The following is a 16,164-nucleotide window of genomic DNA, read 5'->3' on the forward strand; positions in this document are numbered from 1 at the left end:
TTGAAACCTCATAGAAATACAGCTTCAAGCTTGTAAGTGCTTACCTTTTGAGTTTGAAGTTCTGTGAAATAAACAACAACTCTGGAAGTACATGGTATAATATTTAGGGATGGATTGCATTTGAGCATCAGGTGTTCACCTAACAGGAGTTTTTTCTATTTTTCTTTAGTTAGTAAGTGCTTCCATGTTAGGTGAGCAATTGTTGCAATATCCCCACTACAGAAAACCATCTCTCTATACTTTCAAAATCTTCACCAAGCAACCTCAGAAAAGAGCGGGAAAAATGTGGGAGGAGCTACTTAATGGTCTGGTGCCTTGAGGGCCTTTCAAGGGATAAAAAGGTGGGCCCTTCTCCACAGTGCCCATAGCAGGAACGGCCTCGGATGACAACAGTGATGCAGGCCAACTGGCTGAACATTGCAGTTTTGAATTTCAGATGTCTTGAAACCTCATAGAAATACAGCTTCAAGCTTGTAAGTGCTTACCTATTGAGGTTGAAGTTCTGTTAACTAAACAACAGCTCTGGAAGTGTATGTTATAATATTTAGAGAATAATTGCATTTGAGCATCAGGTGCTCACCTAACAGGAGTTCTTTCTATTTTTCTTTAGTTAGTAAGTGCTTCCATGTTAGGTGAGCAATTGTTGCAATATCTCCACTACAGAAAACCATCTCTCTATACTTTCAAAATCTTCACCAAGCAAGCTCAGAAAGAGCGGGGAAAATGTGGGAGGAGCTACTTAATGGTTTGGTGCCTTCAGGGCCTTTCAAGGGATAAAAAGGCGAGCACTTCTTCCACAGTGCCCATAACAGGAACAGCCTCAGACAAGAACAGGGATGCAGACCCATTGGCTGAACATTGCAGTTTTGAATTTCAGATGTCTTGAAACCTCATAGAAATACAGCTTCATGGTTATAAGTGCTTACCTTTTGAGGTTGAAGTTCTGTGAACTAAACAGCAACTTTGGAAGTGTATGTTATAATATTTAGGATGGATTGCATTTGAACATCAGGTGCTCACCTAACAGGAGTTCTTTCTATTTTTCTTTAGTTAGTAAGTGCTTCCATGTTAGGTGAGCAATTGTTGCAATATCCCCACTACAGAAAACCATCTCTCTATACTTTCAAAATGTGGGAGGAGCTACTTAATGGTTTGGTGCCTTCAAGGCCTTTCAAGGGATAAAAAGGCGAGCACTTATTCCACAGTGCCCATACCAGAAACAGCCTCTGACAAGAACAGGGATGCAGACCCTTTGGCTGAACATTGCAGTTTTGAATTTCAGATGTCTTGAAACCTCATAGAAATACAGCTTCATGGTTATAAGTGCTTACCTTTTGAGGTTGAAGTTGTGTGAACTAAACAGCAACTTTGGAAGTGTATGTTATAATATTTAGGATGGATTGCATTTGAACATCAGGTGCTCACCTAACAGGAGTTCTTTCTATTTTTCTTTAGTTAGTAAGTGCTTCCATGTTAGGTGAGCAATTGTTGCAATATCCCCACTACAGAAAACCATCTCTCTATACTTTCAAAATCTTCACCAAGCAAGCTCAGAAAAGAGCGGGAAAAATGTGGGAGGAGCTACTTAATGGTTTGGTGCCTTGAGGGCCTTTCAAGGGATAAAAAGGTGGGCACTTCTTCCACAGTGCCCATAGCAGGAACGGCCTCGGATGAGAACAGTGATGCAGGCCAACTGGCTGAACATTGCAGTTTTGAATTTCAGATGTCTTGAAACCTCATAGAAATACAGCTTCAAGCTTGTAAGTGCTTACATATTGAGGTTGAAGTTCTGTTAACTAAACAACAGCTCTGGAAGTGTATGTTATAATATTTAGAGAATAATTGCATTTGAGCATCAGGTGCTCACCTAACAGGAGTTCTTTCTATTTTTCTTTAGTTAGTAAGTGCTTCCATGTTAGGTGAGCAATTGTTGCAATATCTCCACTACAGAAAACCATCTCTCTATACTTTCAAAATCTTCACCAAGCAAGCTCAGAAAAGAGCGGGAAAAATGTGGGAGGAGCTACTTAATGGTTTGGTGCCTTCAGGGCCTTTCAAGGGATAAAAAGGTGGGCACTTCTTCCACAGTGCCCATAGCAGGAACGGCCTCGGATGAGAACAGTGATGCAGGCCAACTGGCTGAACATTGCAGTTTTGAATTTCAGATGTCTTGAAACCTCATAGAAATACAGCTTCAAGCTTGTAAGTGCTTACCTATTGAGGTTGAAGTTCTGTTAACTAAACAACAGCTCTGGAAGTGTATGTTATAATATTTAGAGAATAATTGCATTTGAGCATCGGGTGCTCACCTAACAGGAGTTCTTTCTATTTTTCTTTAGTTAGTAAGTGCTTCCATGTTAGGTGAGCAATTGTTGCAATATCTCCACTACAGAAAACCATCTCTCTATACTTTCAAAATCTTCACCAAGCAAGCTCAGAAAAGAGCGGGAAAAATGTGGGAGGAGCTACTTAATGGTTTGGTGCCTTCAGGGCCTTTCAAGGGATAAAAAGGCGAGCACTTCTTCCACAGTGCCCATAACAGTAACAGCCTCAGACAAGAACAGGGATGCAGACCCATTGGCTGAACATTGCAGTTTTGAATTTCAGATGTCTTGAAACCTCATAGAAATACAGCTTCATGGTTATAAGTGCTTACCTTTTGAGGTTGAAGTTCTGTGAACTAAACAGCAACTTTGGAAGTGTATGTTATAATATTTAGGATGGATTGCATTTGAACATCAGGTGCTCACCTAACAGGAGTTCTTTCTATTTTTCTTTAGTTAGTAAGTGCTTCCATGTTAGGTGAGCAATTGTTGCAATATCCCCACTACAGAAAACCATCTCTCTATACTTTCAAAATCTTCACCAAGCAAGCTCAGAAAAGAGCGGGAAAAATGTGGGAGGAGCTACTTAATGGTTTGGTGCCTTGAGGGCCTTTCAAGGGATAAAAAGGTGGGCACTTCTTCCACAGTGCCCATAGCAGGAACGGCCTCGGATGAGAACAGTGATGCAGGCCAACTGGCTGAACATTGCAGTTTTGAATTTCAGATGTCTTGAAACCTCATAGAAATACAGCTTCAAGCTTGTAAGTGCTTACCTATTGAGGTTGAAGTTCTGTTAACTAAACAACAGCTCTGGAAGTGTATGTTATAATATTTAGAGAATAATTGCATTTGCGCATCAGGTGCTCACCTAACAGGAGTTCTTTCTATTTTTCTTTAGTTAGTAAGTGCTTCCATGTTAGGTGAGCAATTGTTGCAATATCTCTACTACAGAAAACCATCTCTCTATACTTTCAAAATCTTCACCAAGCAAGCTCAGAAAAGAGCGGGACAAATGTGGGAGGAGCTACTTAATGGTTTGGTGCCTTGAGGGCCTTTCAAGGGATAAAAAGGTGGGCACTTCTTCCACAGTGCCCATAGCAGGAACGGCCTCGGATGAGAACAGTGATGCAGGCCAACTGGCTGAACATTGCAGTTTTGAATTTCAGATGTCTTGAAACCTCATAGAAATACAGCTTCAAGCTTGTAAGTGCTTACCTATTGAGGTTGAAGTTCTGTTAACTAAACAACAGCTCTGGAAGTGTATGTTATAATATTTAGATAATAATTGCATTTGAGCATCAGGTGCTCACCTAACAGGAGTTCTTTCTATTTTTCTTTAGTTAGTAAGTGCTTCCATGTTAGGTGAGCAATTGTTACAATATCTCCACTACAGAAAACCATCTCTCTATACTTTCAAAATCTTCACCAAGCAAGCTCAGAAAAGAGCGGGAAAAATGTGGGAGGAGCTACTTAATGGTTTGGTGCCTTCAGGGCCTTTCAAGGGATAAAAAGGTGGGCACTTCTTCCACAGTGCCCATAGCAGGAACGGCCTCGGATGAGAACAGTGATGCAGGCCAACTGGCTGAACATTGCAGTTTTGAATTTCAGATGTCTTGAAACCTCATAGAAATACAGCTTCAAGCTTGTAAGTGCTTACCTATTGAGGTTGAAGTTCTGTTAACTAAACAACAGCTCTGGAAGTGTATGTTATAATATTTAGAGAATAATTGCATTTGAGCATCAGGTGCTCACCTAACAGGAGTTCTTTCTATTTTTCTTTAGTTAGTAAGTGCTTCCATGTTAGGTGAGCAATTGTTGCAATATCTCCACTGCAGAAAACCATCCCTCTATACTTTTAAAATCTTCACCAAGCAAGCTCAGAAAAGAGCGGGAAAAATGTGGGAGGAGCTACTTAATGGTTTGGTGCCTTCAGGGCCTTTCAAGGGATAAAAAGGCGAGCACTTATTCCACAGTGCCCATACCAGAAACAGCCTCTGACAAGAACAGGGATGCAGACCCTTTGGCTGAACATTGCAGTTTTGAATTTCAGATGCCTTGAAACCTCATAGAAATACAGCTTCAAGCTTGTAAGTGCTTACCTTTTGAGTTTGAAGTTCTGTGAAATAAACAACAACTCTGGAAGTACATGGTATAATATTTAGGGATGGATTGCATTTGAGCATCAGGTGTTCACCTAACAGGAGTTCTTTCTATTTTTCTTTAGTTAGTAAGTGCTTCCATGTTAGGTGAGCAATTGTTGCAATATCCCCACTACAGAAAACCATCTCTCTATACTTTCAAAATCTTCACCAAGCAACCTCAGAAAAGAGCGGGAAAAATGTGGGAGGAGCTACTTAATGGTCTGGTGCCTTGAGGGCCTTTCAAGGGATAAAAAGGTGGGCCCTTCTCCACAGTGCCCATAGCAGGAACGGCCTCGGATGACAACAGTGATGCAGGCCAACTGGCTGAACATTGCAGTTTTGAATTTCAGATGTCTTGAAACCTCATAGAAATACAGCTTCATGGTTATAAGTGCTTACCTTTTGAGTTTGAAGTTCTGTGAAATAAACAACAACTCTGGAAGTACATGGTATACTATTTAGGGATGGATTGCATTTGAGCATCAGGTGTTCACCTAACAGGAGTTCTTTCTATTTTTCTTTAGTTAGTAAGTGCTTCTATGTTAGGTGAGCAATTGTTGCACTATCCCCACTACAGAAAACCATCTCTCTATACTTTCAAAATCTTCACCAAGCAAGCTCGGAAAAGAGCGGGAAAAATGTGGGAGGAGCTACTTAATGGTTTGGTGCCTTGAGGGCCTTTCAAGGGATAAAAAGGTGGGCACTTCTTCCACAGTGCCCATACCAGAAACAGCCTCTGACAAGAACAGGGATGCAGACCCTTTGGCTGAACATTGCAGTTTTGAATTTCAGATGCCTTGAAACCTCATAGAAATACAGCTTCAAGCTTGTAAGTGCTTACCTTTTGAGTTTGAAGTTCTGTGAAATAAACAACAACTCTGTTAACTAAACAACAGCTCTGGAAGTGTATGTTATAATATTTAGAGAATAATTGCATTTGAGCATCGGGTGCTCACCTAACAGGAGTTCTTTCTATTTTTCTTTAGGTAGTAAGTGCTTCCATGTTAGGTGAGCAATTGTTGCAATATCCCCACTACAGAAAACCATCTCTCTATACTTTTAAAATCTTCACCAATCAAGCTCAGAAAAGAGCGGGAAAAATGTGGGAGGAGCTACTTAATGTTTTGGTGCCTTCAGGGCCTTTCAAGGGATAAAAAGGCGAGCACTTCTTCCACAGTGCCCATAACAGGAACGGCCTCAGACAAGAACAGGGATGCAGACCCACTGGCTGAACATTGCAGTTTTGAATTTCAGATGTCTTGGAACCTCACAGAAATACAGCTTCAAGGTTGGCACCTGCGTTTTATATATGTGTAAGTGCTTCCCTTTTGAGGTTGAAGTTCTGTGAACTAAACAGCAATTTTGGAAGTTTATGTTATAATATTTAGGATGGATTGCATTTGAACATCAGGTGCTCACCTAACAGGAGTTATTTCTATTTTTCTTTAGTTAGTAAGTGCTTCCATGTTAGGTGAGCAATTGTTGCAATATCTCCACTACAGAAAACCATCTCTCTATACTTTCAAAATCTTCACCAAGCAAGCTCAGAAAAGAGCGGGAAAAATGTGGGAGGAGCTTCTTAATGGTTTGGTGCCTTCAGGGACTTTCAAGGGATAAAAAGGCTAGAACTTCTTCCACAGTGCCCATACCAGGAACAGCCTCAGACAAGAACAGGGATGCAGACCCTTTGGCTGAACATTGCAGTTTTGAATTTCAGATGTCTTGAAACCTCATAGAAATACAGCTTCAAGCTTGTAAGTGCTTACCTTTTGAGTTTGAAGTTCTGTGAAATAAACAACAACTCTGGAAGTACATGGTATAATATTTAGGGATGGATTACATTTGAGCATCAGGTGTTCACCTAACAGGAGTTCTTTCTATTTTTCTTTAGTTAGTAAGTGCTTCCATGTTAGGTGAGCAATTGTTGCAATATCCCCACTACAGAAAACCATCTCTCTATACTTTCAAAATCTTCACCAAGCAAGCTCAGAAAGAGCGGGAAAAATGTGGGAGGAGCTACTTAATGGTTTGGTGCCTTCAGGGCCTTTCAAGGGATAAAAAGGCGAGCACTTCTTCCACATTGCCCATAACAGGAACAGCCTCAGACAAGAACGGGGATGCAGACCCATTGGCTGAACATTGCAGTTTTGAATTTCAGATGTCTTGAAACCTCATAGAAATACAGCTTCATGGTTATAAGTGCTTACCTTTTGAGGTTGAAGTTGTGTGAACTAAACAGCAACTTTGGAAGTGTATGTTATAATATTTAGGATGGATTGCATTTGAACATCAGGTGCTCACCTAACAGGAGTTCTTTCTATTTTTCTTTAGTAAGTAAGTGCTTCCATGTTAGGTGAGCAATTGTTGCAATATCCCCACTACAGAAAACCATCTCTCTATACTTTCAAAATCTTCACCAAGCAAGCTCAGAAAAGAGCGGGAAAAATGTGGGAGGAGCTACTTAATGGTTTGGTGCCTTGAGGGCCTTTCAAGGGATAAAAAGGTGGGCACTTCTTCCACAGTGCCCATAGCAGGAACGGCCTCGGATGAGAACAGTGATGCAGGCCAACTGGCTGAACATTGCAGTTTTGAATTTCAGATGTCTTGAAACCTCATAGAAATACAGCTTCAAGCTTGTAAGTGCTTACCTATTGAGGTTGAAGTTCTGTTAACTAAACAACAGCTCTGGAAGTGTATGTTATAATATTTAGAGAATAATTGCATTTGAGCATCAGGTGCTCACCTAACAGGAGTTCTTTCTATTTTTCTTTAGTTAGTAAGTGCTTCCATGTTAGGTGAGCAATTGTTGCAATATCTCCACTACAGAAAACCATCTCTCTATACTTTCAAAATCTTCACCAAGCAAGCTCAGAAAAGAGCGGGAAAAATGTGGGAGGAGCTACTTAATGGTTTGGTGCCTTCAGGGCCTTTCAAGGGATAAAAAGGCGAGCACTTCTTCCACAGTGCCCATAACAGTAACAGCCTCAGACAAGAACAGGGATGCAGACCCATTGGCTGAACATTGCAGTTTTGAATTTCAGATGTCTTGAAACCTCATAGAAATACAGCTTCATGGTTATAAGTGCTTACCTTTTGAGGTTGAAGTTCTGTGAACTAAACAGCAACTTTGGAAGTGTATGTTATAATATTTAGGATGGATTGCATTTGAACATCAGGTGCTCACCTAACAGGAGTTCTTTCTATTTTTCTTTAGTTAGTAAGTGCTTCCATGTTAGGTGAGCAATTGTTGCAATATCCCCACTACAGAAAACCATCTCTCTATACTTTCAAAATCTTCACCAAGCAAGCTCAGAAAAGAGCGGGAAAAATGTGGGAGGAGCTACTTAATGGTTTGGTGCCTTGAGGGCCTTTCAAGGGATAAAAAGGTGGGCACTTCTTCCACAGTGCCCATAGCAGGAACGGCCTCGGATGAGAACAGTGATGCAGGCCAACTGGCTGAACATTGCAGTTTTTAATTTCAGATGTCTTGAAACCTCATAGAAATACAGCTTCAAGCTTGTAAGTGCTTACCTATTGAGGTTGAAGTTCTGTTAACTAAACAACAGCTCTGGAAGTGTATGTTATAATATTTAGAGAATAATTGCATTTGCGCATCAGGTGCTCACCTAACAGGAGTTCTTTCTATTTTTCTTTAGTTAGTAAGTGCTTCCATGTTAGGTGAGCAATTGTTGCAATATCTCTACTACAGAAAACCATCTCTCTATACTTTCAAAATCTTCACCAAGCAAGCTCAGAAAAGAGCGGGACAAATGTGGGAGGAGCTACTTAATGGTTTGGTGCCTTGAGGGCCTTTCAAGGGATAAAAAGGTGGGCACTTCTTCCACAGTGCCCATAGCAGGAACGGCCTCGGATGAGAACAGTGATGCAGGCCAACTGGCTGAACATTGCAGTTTTGAATTTCAGATGTCTTGAAACCTCATAGAAATACAGCTTCAAGCTTGTAAGTGCTTACCTATTGAGGTTGAAGTTCTGTTAACTAAACAACAGCTCTGGAAGTGTATGTTATAATATTTAGATAATAATTGCATTTGAGCATCAGGTGCTCACCTAACAGGAGTTCTTTCTATTTTTCTTTAGTTAGTAAGTGCTTCCATGTTAGGTGAGCAATTGTTACAATATCTCCACTACAGAAAACCATCTCTCTATACTTTCAAAATCTTCACCAAGCAAGCTCAGAAAAGAGTGGGAAAAATGTGGGAGGAGCTACTTAATGGTTTGGTGCCTTCAGGGCCTTTCAAGGGATAAAAAGGTGGGCACTTCTTCCACAGTGCCCATAGCAGGAACGGCCTCGGATGAGAACAGTGATGCAGGCCAACTGGCTGAACATTGCAGTTTTGAATTTCAGATGTCTTGAAACCTCATAGAAATACAGCTTCAAGCTTGTAAGTGCTTACCTATTGAGGTTGAAGTTCTGTTAACTAAACAACAGCTCTGGAAGTGTATGTTATAATATTTAGAGAATAATTGCATTTGAGCATCAGGTGCTCACCTAACAGGAGTTCTTTCTATTTTTCTTTAGTTAGTAAGTGCTTCCATGTTAGGTGAGCAATTGTTGCAATATCTCCACTGCAGAAAACCATCCCTCTATACTTTTAAAATCTTCACCAAGCAAGCTCAGAAAAGAGCGGGAAAAATGTGGGAGGAGCTACTTAATGGTTTGGTGCCTTCAGGGCCTTTCAAGGGATAAAAAGGCGAGCACTTATTCCACAGTGCCCATACCAGAAACAGCCTCTGACAAGAACAGGGATGCAGACCCTTTGGCTGAACATTGCAGTTTTGAATTTCAGATGCCTTGAAACCTCATAGAAATACAGCTTCAAGCTTGTAAGTGCTTACCTTTTGAGTTTGAAGTTCTGTGAAATAAACAACAACTCTGGAAGTACATGGTATAATATTTAGGGATGGATTGCATTTGAGCATCAGGTGTTCACCTAACAGGAGTTTTTTCTATTTTTCTTTAGTTAGTAAGTGCTTCCATGTTAGGTGAGCAATTGTTGCAATATCCCCACTACAGAAAACCATCTCTCTATACTTTCAAAATCTTCACCAAGCAACCTCAGAAAAGAGCGGGAAAAATGTGGGAGGAGCTACTTAATGGTCTGGTGCCTTGAGGGCCTTTCAAGGGATAAAAAGGTGGGCCCTTCTCCACAGTGCCCATAGCAGGAACGGCCTCGGATGACAACAGTGATGCAGGCCAACTGGCTGAACATTGCAGTTTTGAATTTCAGATGTCTTGAAACCTCATAGAAATACAGCTTCATGGTTATAAGTGCTTACCTTTTGAGTTTGAAGTTCTGTGAAATAAACAACAACTCTGGAAGTACATGGTATACTATTTAGGGATGGATTGCATTTGAGCATCAGGTGTTCACCTAACAGGAGTTCTTTCTATTTTTCTTTAGTTAGTAAGTGCTTCTATGTTAGGTGAGCAATTGTTGCACTATCCCCACTACAGAAAACCATCTCTCTATACTTTCAAAATCTTCACCAAGCAAGCTCGGAAAAGAGCGGGAAAAATGTGGGAGGAGCTACTTAATGGTTTGGTGCCTTGAGGGCCTTTCAAGGGATAAAAAGGTGGGCACTTCTTCCACAGTGCCCATACCAGAAACAGCCTCTGACAAGAACAGGGATGCAGACCCTTTGGCTGAACATTGCAGTTTTGAATTTCAGATGCCTTGAAACCTCATAGAAATACAGCTTCAAGCTTGTAAGTGCTTACCTTTTGAGTTTGAAGTTCTGTGAAATAAACAACAACTCTGTTAACTAAACAACAGCTCTGGAAGTGTATGTTATAATATTTAGAGAATAATTGCATTTGAGCATCGGGTGCTCACCTAACAGGAGTTCTTTCTATTTTTCTTTAGGTAGTAAGTGCTTCCATGTTAGGTGAGCAATTGTTGCAATATCCCCACTACAGAAAACCATCTCTCTATACTTTTAAAATCTTCACCAATCAAGCTCAGAAAAGAGCGGGAAAAATGTGGGAGGAGCTACTTAATGTTTTGGTGCCTTCAGGGCCTTTCAAGGGATAAAAAGGCGAGCACTTCTTCCACAGTGCCCATAACAGGAACGGCCTCAGACAAGAACAGGGATGCAGACCCACTGGCTGAACATTGCAGTTTTGAATTTCAGATGTCTTGGAACCTCACAGAAATACAGCTTCAAGGTTGGCACCTGCGTTTTATATATGTGTAAGTGCTTCCCTTTTGAGGTTGAAGTTCTGTGAACTAAACAGCAATTTTGGAAGTTTATGTTATAATATTTAGGATGGATTGCATTTGAACATCAGGTGCTCACCTAACAGGAGTTATTTCTATTTTTCTTTAGTTAGTAAGTGCTTCCATGTTAGGTGAGCAATTGTTGCAATATCTCCACTACAGAAAACCATCTCTCTATACTTTCAAAATCTTCACCAAGCAAGCTCAGAAAAGAGCGGGAAAAATGTGGGAGGAGCTTCTTAATGGTTTGGTGCCTTCAGGGACTTTCAAGGGATAAAAAGGCTAGAACTTCTTCCACAGTGCCCATACCAGGAACAGCCTCAGACAAGAACAGGGATGCAGACCCTTTGGCTGAACATTGCAGTTTTGAATTTCAGATGTCTTGAAACCTCATAGAAATACAGCTTCAAGCTTGTAAGTGCTTACCTTTTGAGTTTGAAGTTCTGTGAAATAAACAACAACTCTGGAAGTACATGGTATAATATTTAGGGATGGATTACATTTGAGCATCAGGTGTTCACCTAACAGGAGTTCTTTCTATTTTTCTTTAGTTAGTAAGTGCTTCCATGTTAGGTGAGCAATTGTTGCAATATCCCCACTACAGAAAACCATCTCTCTATACTTTCAAAATCTTCACCAAGCAAGCTCAGAAAGAGCGGGAAAAATGTGGGAGGAGCTACTTAATGGTTTGGTGCCTTCAGGGCCTTTCAAGGGATAAAAAGGCGAGCACTTCTTCCACATTGCCCATAACAGGAACAGCCTCAGACAAGAACGGGGATGCAGACCCATTGGCTGAACATTGCAGTTTTGAATTTCAGATGTCTTGAAACCTCATAGAAATACAGCTTCATGGTTATAAGTGCTTACCTTTTGAGGTTGAAGTTGTGTGAACTAAACAGCAACTTTGGAAGTGTATGTTATAATATTTAGGATGGATTGCATTTGAACATCAGGTGCTCACCTAACAGGAGTTCTTTCTATTTTTCTTTAGTAAGTAAGTGCTTCCATGTTAGGTGAGCAATTGTTGCAATATCCCCACTACAGAAAACCATCTCTCTATACTTTCAAAATCTTCACCAAGCAAGCTCAGAAAAGAGCGGGAAAAATGTGGGAGGAGCTACTTAATGGTTTGGTGCCTTGAGGGCCTTTCAAGGGATAAAAAGGTGGGCACTTCTTCCACAGTGCCCATAGCAGGAACGGCCTCGGATGAGAACAGTGATGCAGGCCAACTGGCTGAACATTGCAGTTTTGAATTTCAGATGTCTTGAAACCTCATAGAAATACAGCTTCAAGCTTGTAAGTGCTTACCTATTGAGGTTGAAGTTCTGTTAACTAAACAACAGCTCTGGAAGTGTATGTTATAATATTTAGAGAATAATTGCATTTGAGCATCAGGTGCTCACCTAACAGGAGTTCTTTCTATTTTTCTTTAGTTAGTAAGTGCTTCCATGTTAGGTGAGCAATTGTTGCAATATCTCTATTACAGAAAACCATCTCTCTATACTTTCAAAATCTTCACCAAGCAAGCTCAGAAAAGAGCGGGACAAATGTGGGAGGAGCTACTTAATGGTTTGGTGCCTTGAGGGCCTTTCAAGGGATAAAAAGGTGGGCACTTCTTCCACAGTGCCCATAGCAGGAACGGCCTCGGATGAGAACAGTGATGCAGGCCAACTGGCTGAACATTGCAGTTTTGAATTTCAGATGTCTTGAAACCTCATAGAAATACAGCTTCAAGCTTGTAAGTGCTTACCTATTGAGGTTGAAGTTCTGTTAACTAAACAACAGCTCTGGAAGTGTATGTTATAATATTTAGAGAATAATTGCATTTGAGCATCAGGTGCTCACCTAACAGGAGTTCTTTCTATTTTTCTTTAGTTAGTAAGTGCTTCCATGTTAGGTGAGCAATTGTTGCAATATCTCCACTACAGAAAACCATCTCTCTATACTTTCAAAATCTTCACCAAGCAAGCTCAGAAAAGAGCGGGAAAAATGTGGGAGGAGCTACTTAATGGTTTGGTGCCTTCAGGGCCTTTCAAGGGATAAAAAGGTGGGCACTTCTTCCACAGTGCCCATAGCAGGAACGGCCTCGGATGAGAACAGTGATGCAGGCCAACTGGCTGAACATTGCAGTTTTGAATTTCAGATGTCTTGAAACCTCATAGAAATACAGCTTCAAGCTTGTAAGTGCTTACCTATTGAGGTTGACGTTCTGTTAACTAAACAACAGCTCTGGAAGTGTATGTTATAATATTTAGAGAATAATTGCATTTGAGCATCGGGTGCTCACCTAACAGGAGTTCTTTCTATTTTTCTTTAGTTAGTAAGTGCTTCCATGTTAGGTGAGCAATTGTTGCAATATCTCCACTACAGAAAACCATCTCTCTATACTTTCAAAATCTTCACCAAGCAAGCTCAGAAAAGAGCGGGAAAAATGTGGGAGGAGCTACTTAATGGTTTGGTGCCTTCAGGGCCTTTCAAGGGATAAAAAGGCGAGCACTTCTTCCACAGTGCCCATAACAGTAACAGCCTCAGACAAGAACAGGGATGCAGACCCATTGGCTGAACATTGCAGTTTTGAATTTCAGGTGTCTTGAAACCTCATAGAAATACAGCTTCATGGTTATAAGTGCTTACCTTTTGAGGTTGAAGTTCTGTGAACTAAACAGCAACTTTGGAAGTGTATGTTATAATATTTAGGATGGATTGCATTTGAACATCAGGTGCTCACCTAACAGGAGTTCTTTCTATTTTTCTTTAGTAAGTAAGTGCTTCCATGTTAGGTGAGCAATTGTTGCAATATCCCCACTACAGAAAACCATCTCTCTATACTTTCAAAATCTTCACCAAGCAAGCTCAGAAAAGAGCGGGAAAAATGTGGGAGGAGCTACTTAATGGTTTGGTGCCTTGAGGGCCTTTCAAGGGATAAAAAGGTGGGCACTTCTTCCACAGTGCCCATAGCAGGAACGGCCTCGGATGAGAACAGTGATGCAGGCCAACTGGCTGAACATTGCAGTTTTGAATTTCAGATGTCTTGAAACCTCATAGAAATACAGCTTCAAGCTTGTAAGTGCTTACCTATTGAGGTTGAAGTTCTGTTAACTAAACAACAGCTCTGGAAGTGTATGTTTTAATATTTAGAGAATAATTGCATTTGAGCATCAGGTGCACACCTAACAGGAGTTCTTTCTATTTTTCTTTAGTTAGTAAGTGCTTCCATGTTAGGTGAGCAATTGTTGCAATATCTCTATTACAGAAAACCATCTCTCTATACTTTCAAAATCTTCACCAAGCAAGCTCAGAAAAGAGCGGGACAAATGTGGGAGGAGCTACTTAATGGTTTGGTGCCTTGAGGGCCTTTCAAGGGATAAAAAGGTGGGCACTTCTTCCACAGTGCCCATAGCAGGAACGGCCTCGGATGAGAACAGTGATGCAGGCCAACTGGCTGAACATTGCAGTTTTGAATTTCAGATGTCTTGAAACCTCATAGAAATACAGCTTCAAGCTTGTAAGTGCTTACCTATTGAGGTTGAAGTTCTGTTAACTAAACAACAGCTCTGGAAGTGTATGTTATAATATTTAGAGAATAATTGCATTTGAGCATCAGGTGCTCACCTAACAGGAGTTCTTTCTATTTTTCTTTAGTTAGTAAGTGCTTCCATGTTAGGTGAGCAATTGTTGCAATATCTCCACTACAGAAAACCATCTCTCTATACTTTCAAAATCTTCACCAAGCAAGCTCAGAAAAGAGCGGGAAAAATGTGGGAGGAGCTACTTAATGGTTTGGTGCCTTCAGGGCCTTTCAAGGGATAAAAAGGTGGGCACTTCTTCCACAGTGCCCATAGCAGGAACGGCCTCGGATGAGAACAGTGATGCAGGCCAACTGGCTGAACATTGCAGTTTTGAATTTCAGATGTCTTGAAACCTCATAGAAATACAGCTTCAAGCTTGTAAGTGCTTACCTATTGAGGTTGACGTTCTGTTAACTAAACAACAGCTCTGGAAGTGTATGTTATAATATTTAGAGAATAATTGCATTTGAGCATCGGGTGCTCACCTAACAGGAGTTCTTTCTATTTTTCTTTAGTTAGTAAGTGCTTCCATGTTAGGTGAGCAATTGTTGCAATATCTCCACTACAGAAAACCATCTCTCTATACTTTCAAAATCTTCACCAAGCAAGCTCAGAAAAGAGCGGGAAAAATGTGGGAGGAGCTACTTAATGGTTTGGTGCCTTCAGGGCCTTCCAAGGGATAAAAAGGCGAGCACTTCTTCCACAGTGCCCATAACAGTAACAGCCTCAGACAAGAACAGGGATGCAGACCCATTGGCTGAACATTGCAGTTTTGAATTTCAGATGTCTTGAAACCTCATAGAAATACAGCTTCATGGTTATAAGTGCTTACCTTTTGAGGTTGAAGTTCTGTGAACTAAACAGCAACTTTGGAAGTGTATGTTATAATATTTAGGATGGATTGCATTTGAACATCAGGTGCTCACCTAACAGGAGTTCTTTCTATTTTTCTTTAGTTAGTAAGTGCTTCCATGTTAGGTGAGCAATTGTTGCAATATCCCCACTACAGAAAACCATCTCTCTATACTTTCAAAATCTTCACCAAGCAAGCTCAGAAAAGAGCGGGAAAAATGTGGGAGGAGCTACTTAATGGTTTGGTGCCTTGAGGGCCTTTCAAGGGATAAAAAGGTGGGCACTTCTTCCACAGTGCCCATAGCAGGAACGGCCTCGGATGAGAACAGTGATGCAGGCCAACTGGCTGAACATTGCAGTTTTGAATTTCAGATGTCTTGAAACCTCATAGAAATACAGCTTCAAGCTTGTAAGTGCTTACCTATTGAGGTTGAAGTTCTGTTAACTAAACAACAGCTCTGGAAGTGTATGTTATAATATTTAGAGAATAATTGCATTTGCGCATCAGGTGCTCACCTAACAGGAGTTCTTTCTATTTTTCTTTAGTTAGTAAGTGCTTCCATGTTAGGTGAGCAATTGTTGCAATATCTCTACTACAGAAAACCATCTCTCTATACTTTCAAAATCTTCACCAAGCAAGCTCAGAAAAGAGCGGGACAAATGTGGGAGGAGCTACTTAATGGTTTGGTGCCTTGAGGGCCTTTCAAGGGATAAAAAGGTGGGCACTTCTTCCACAGTGCCCATAGCAGGAACGGCCTCGGATGAGAACAGTGATGCAGGCCAACTGGCTGAACATTGCAGTTTTGAATTTCAGATGTCTTGAAACCTCATAGAAATACAGCTTCAAGCTTGTAAGTGCTTACCTATTGAGGTTGAAGTTCTGTTAACTAAACAACAGCTCTGGAAGTGTATGTTATAATATTTAGAGAATAATTGCATTTGAGCATCAGGTGCTCACCTAACAGTTCTTTCTATTTTTCTTTAGTTAGTAAGTGCTTCCATGTTAGGTGAGCAATTGTTGCAATATCTCCACTACAGA

This window comes from Ambystoma mexicanum, chromosome 7q (assembly GCF_040938575.1).
Source record: "Ambystoma mexicanum isolate Mex_15411 chromosome 7q, UKY_AmexF1_1, whole genome shotgun sequence".
Taxonomy (NCBI): domain Eukaryota; kingdom Metazoa; phylum Chordata; class Amphibia; order Caudata; family Ambystomatidae; genus Ambystoma; species Ambystoma mexicanum.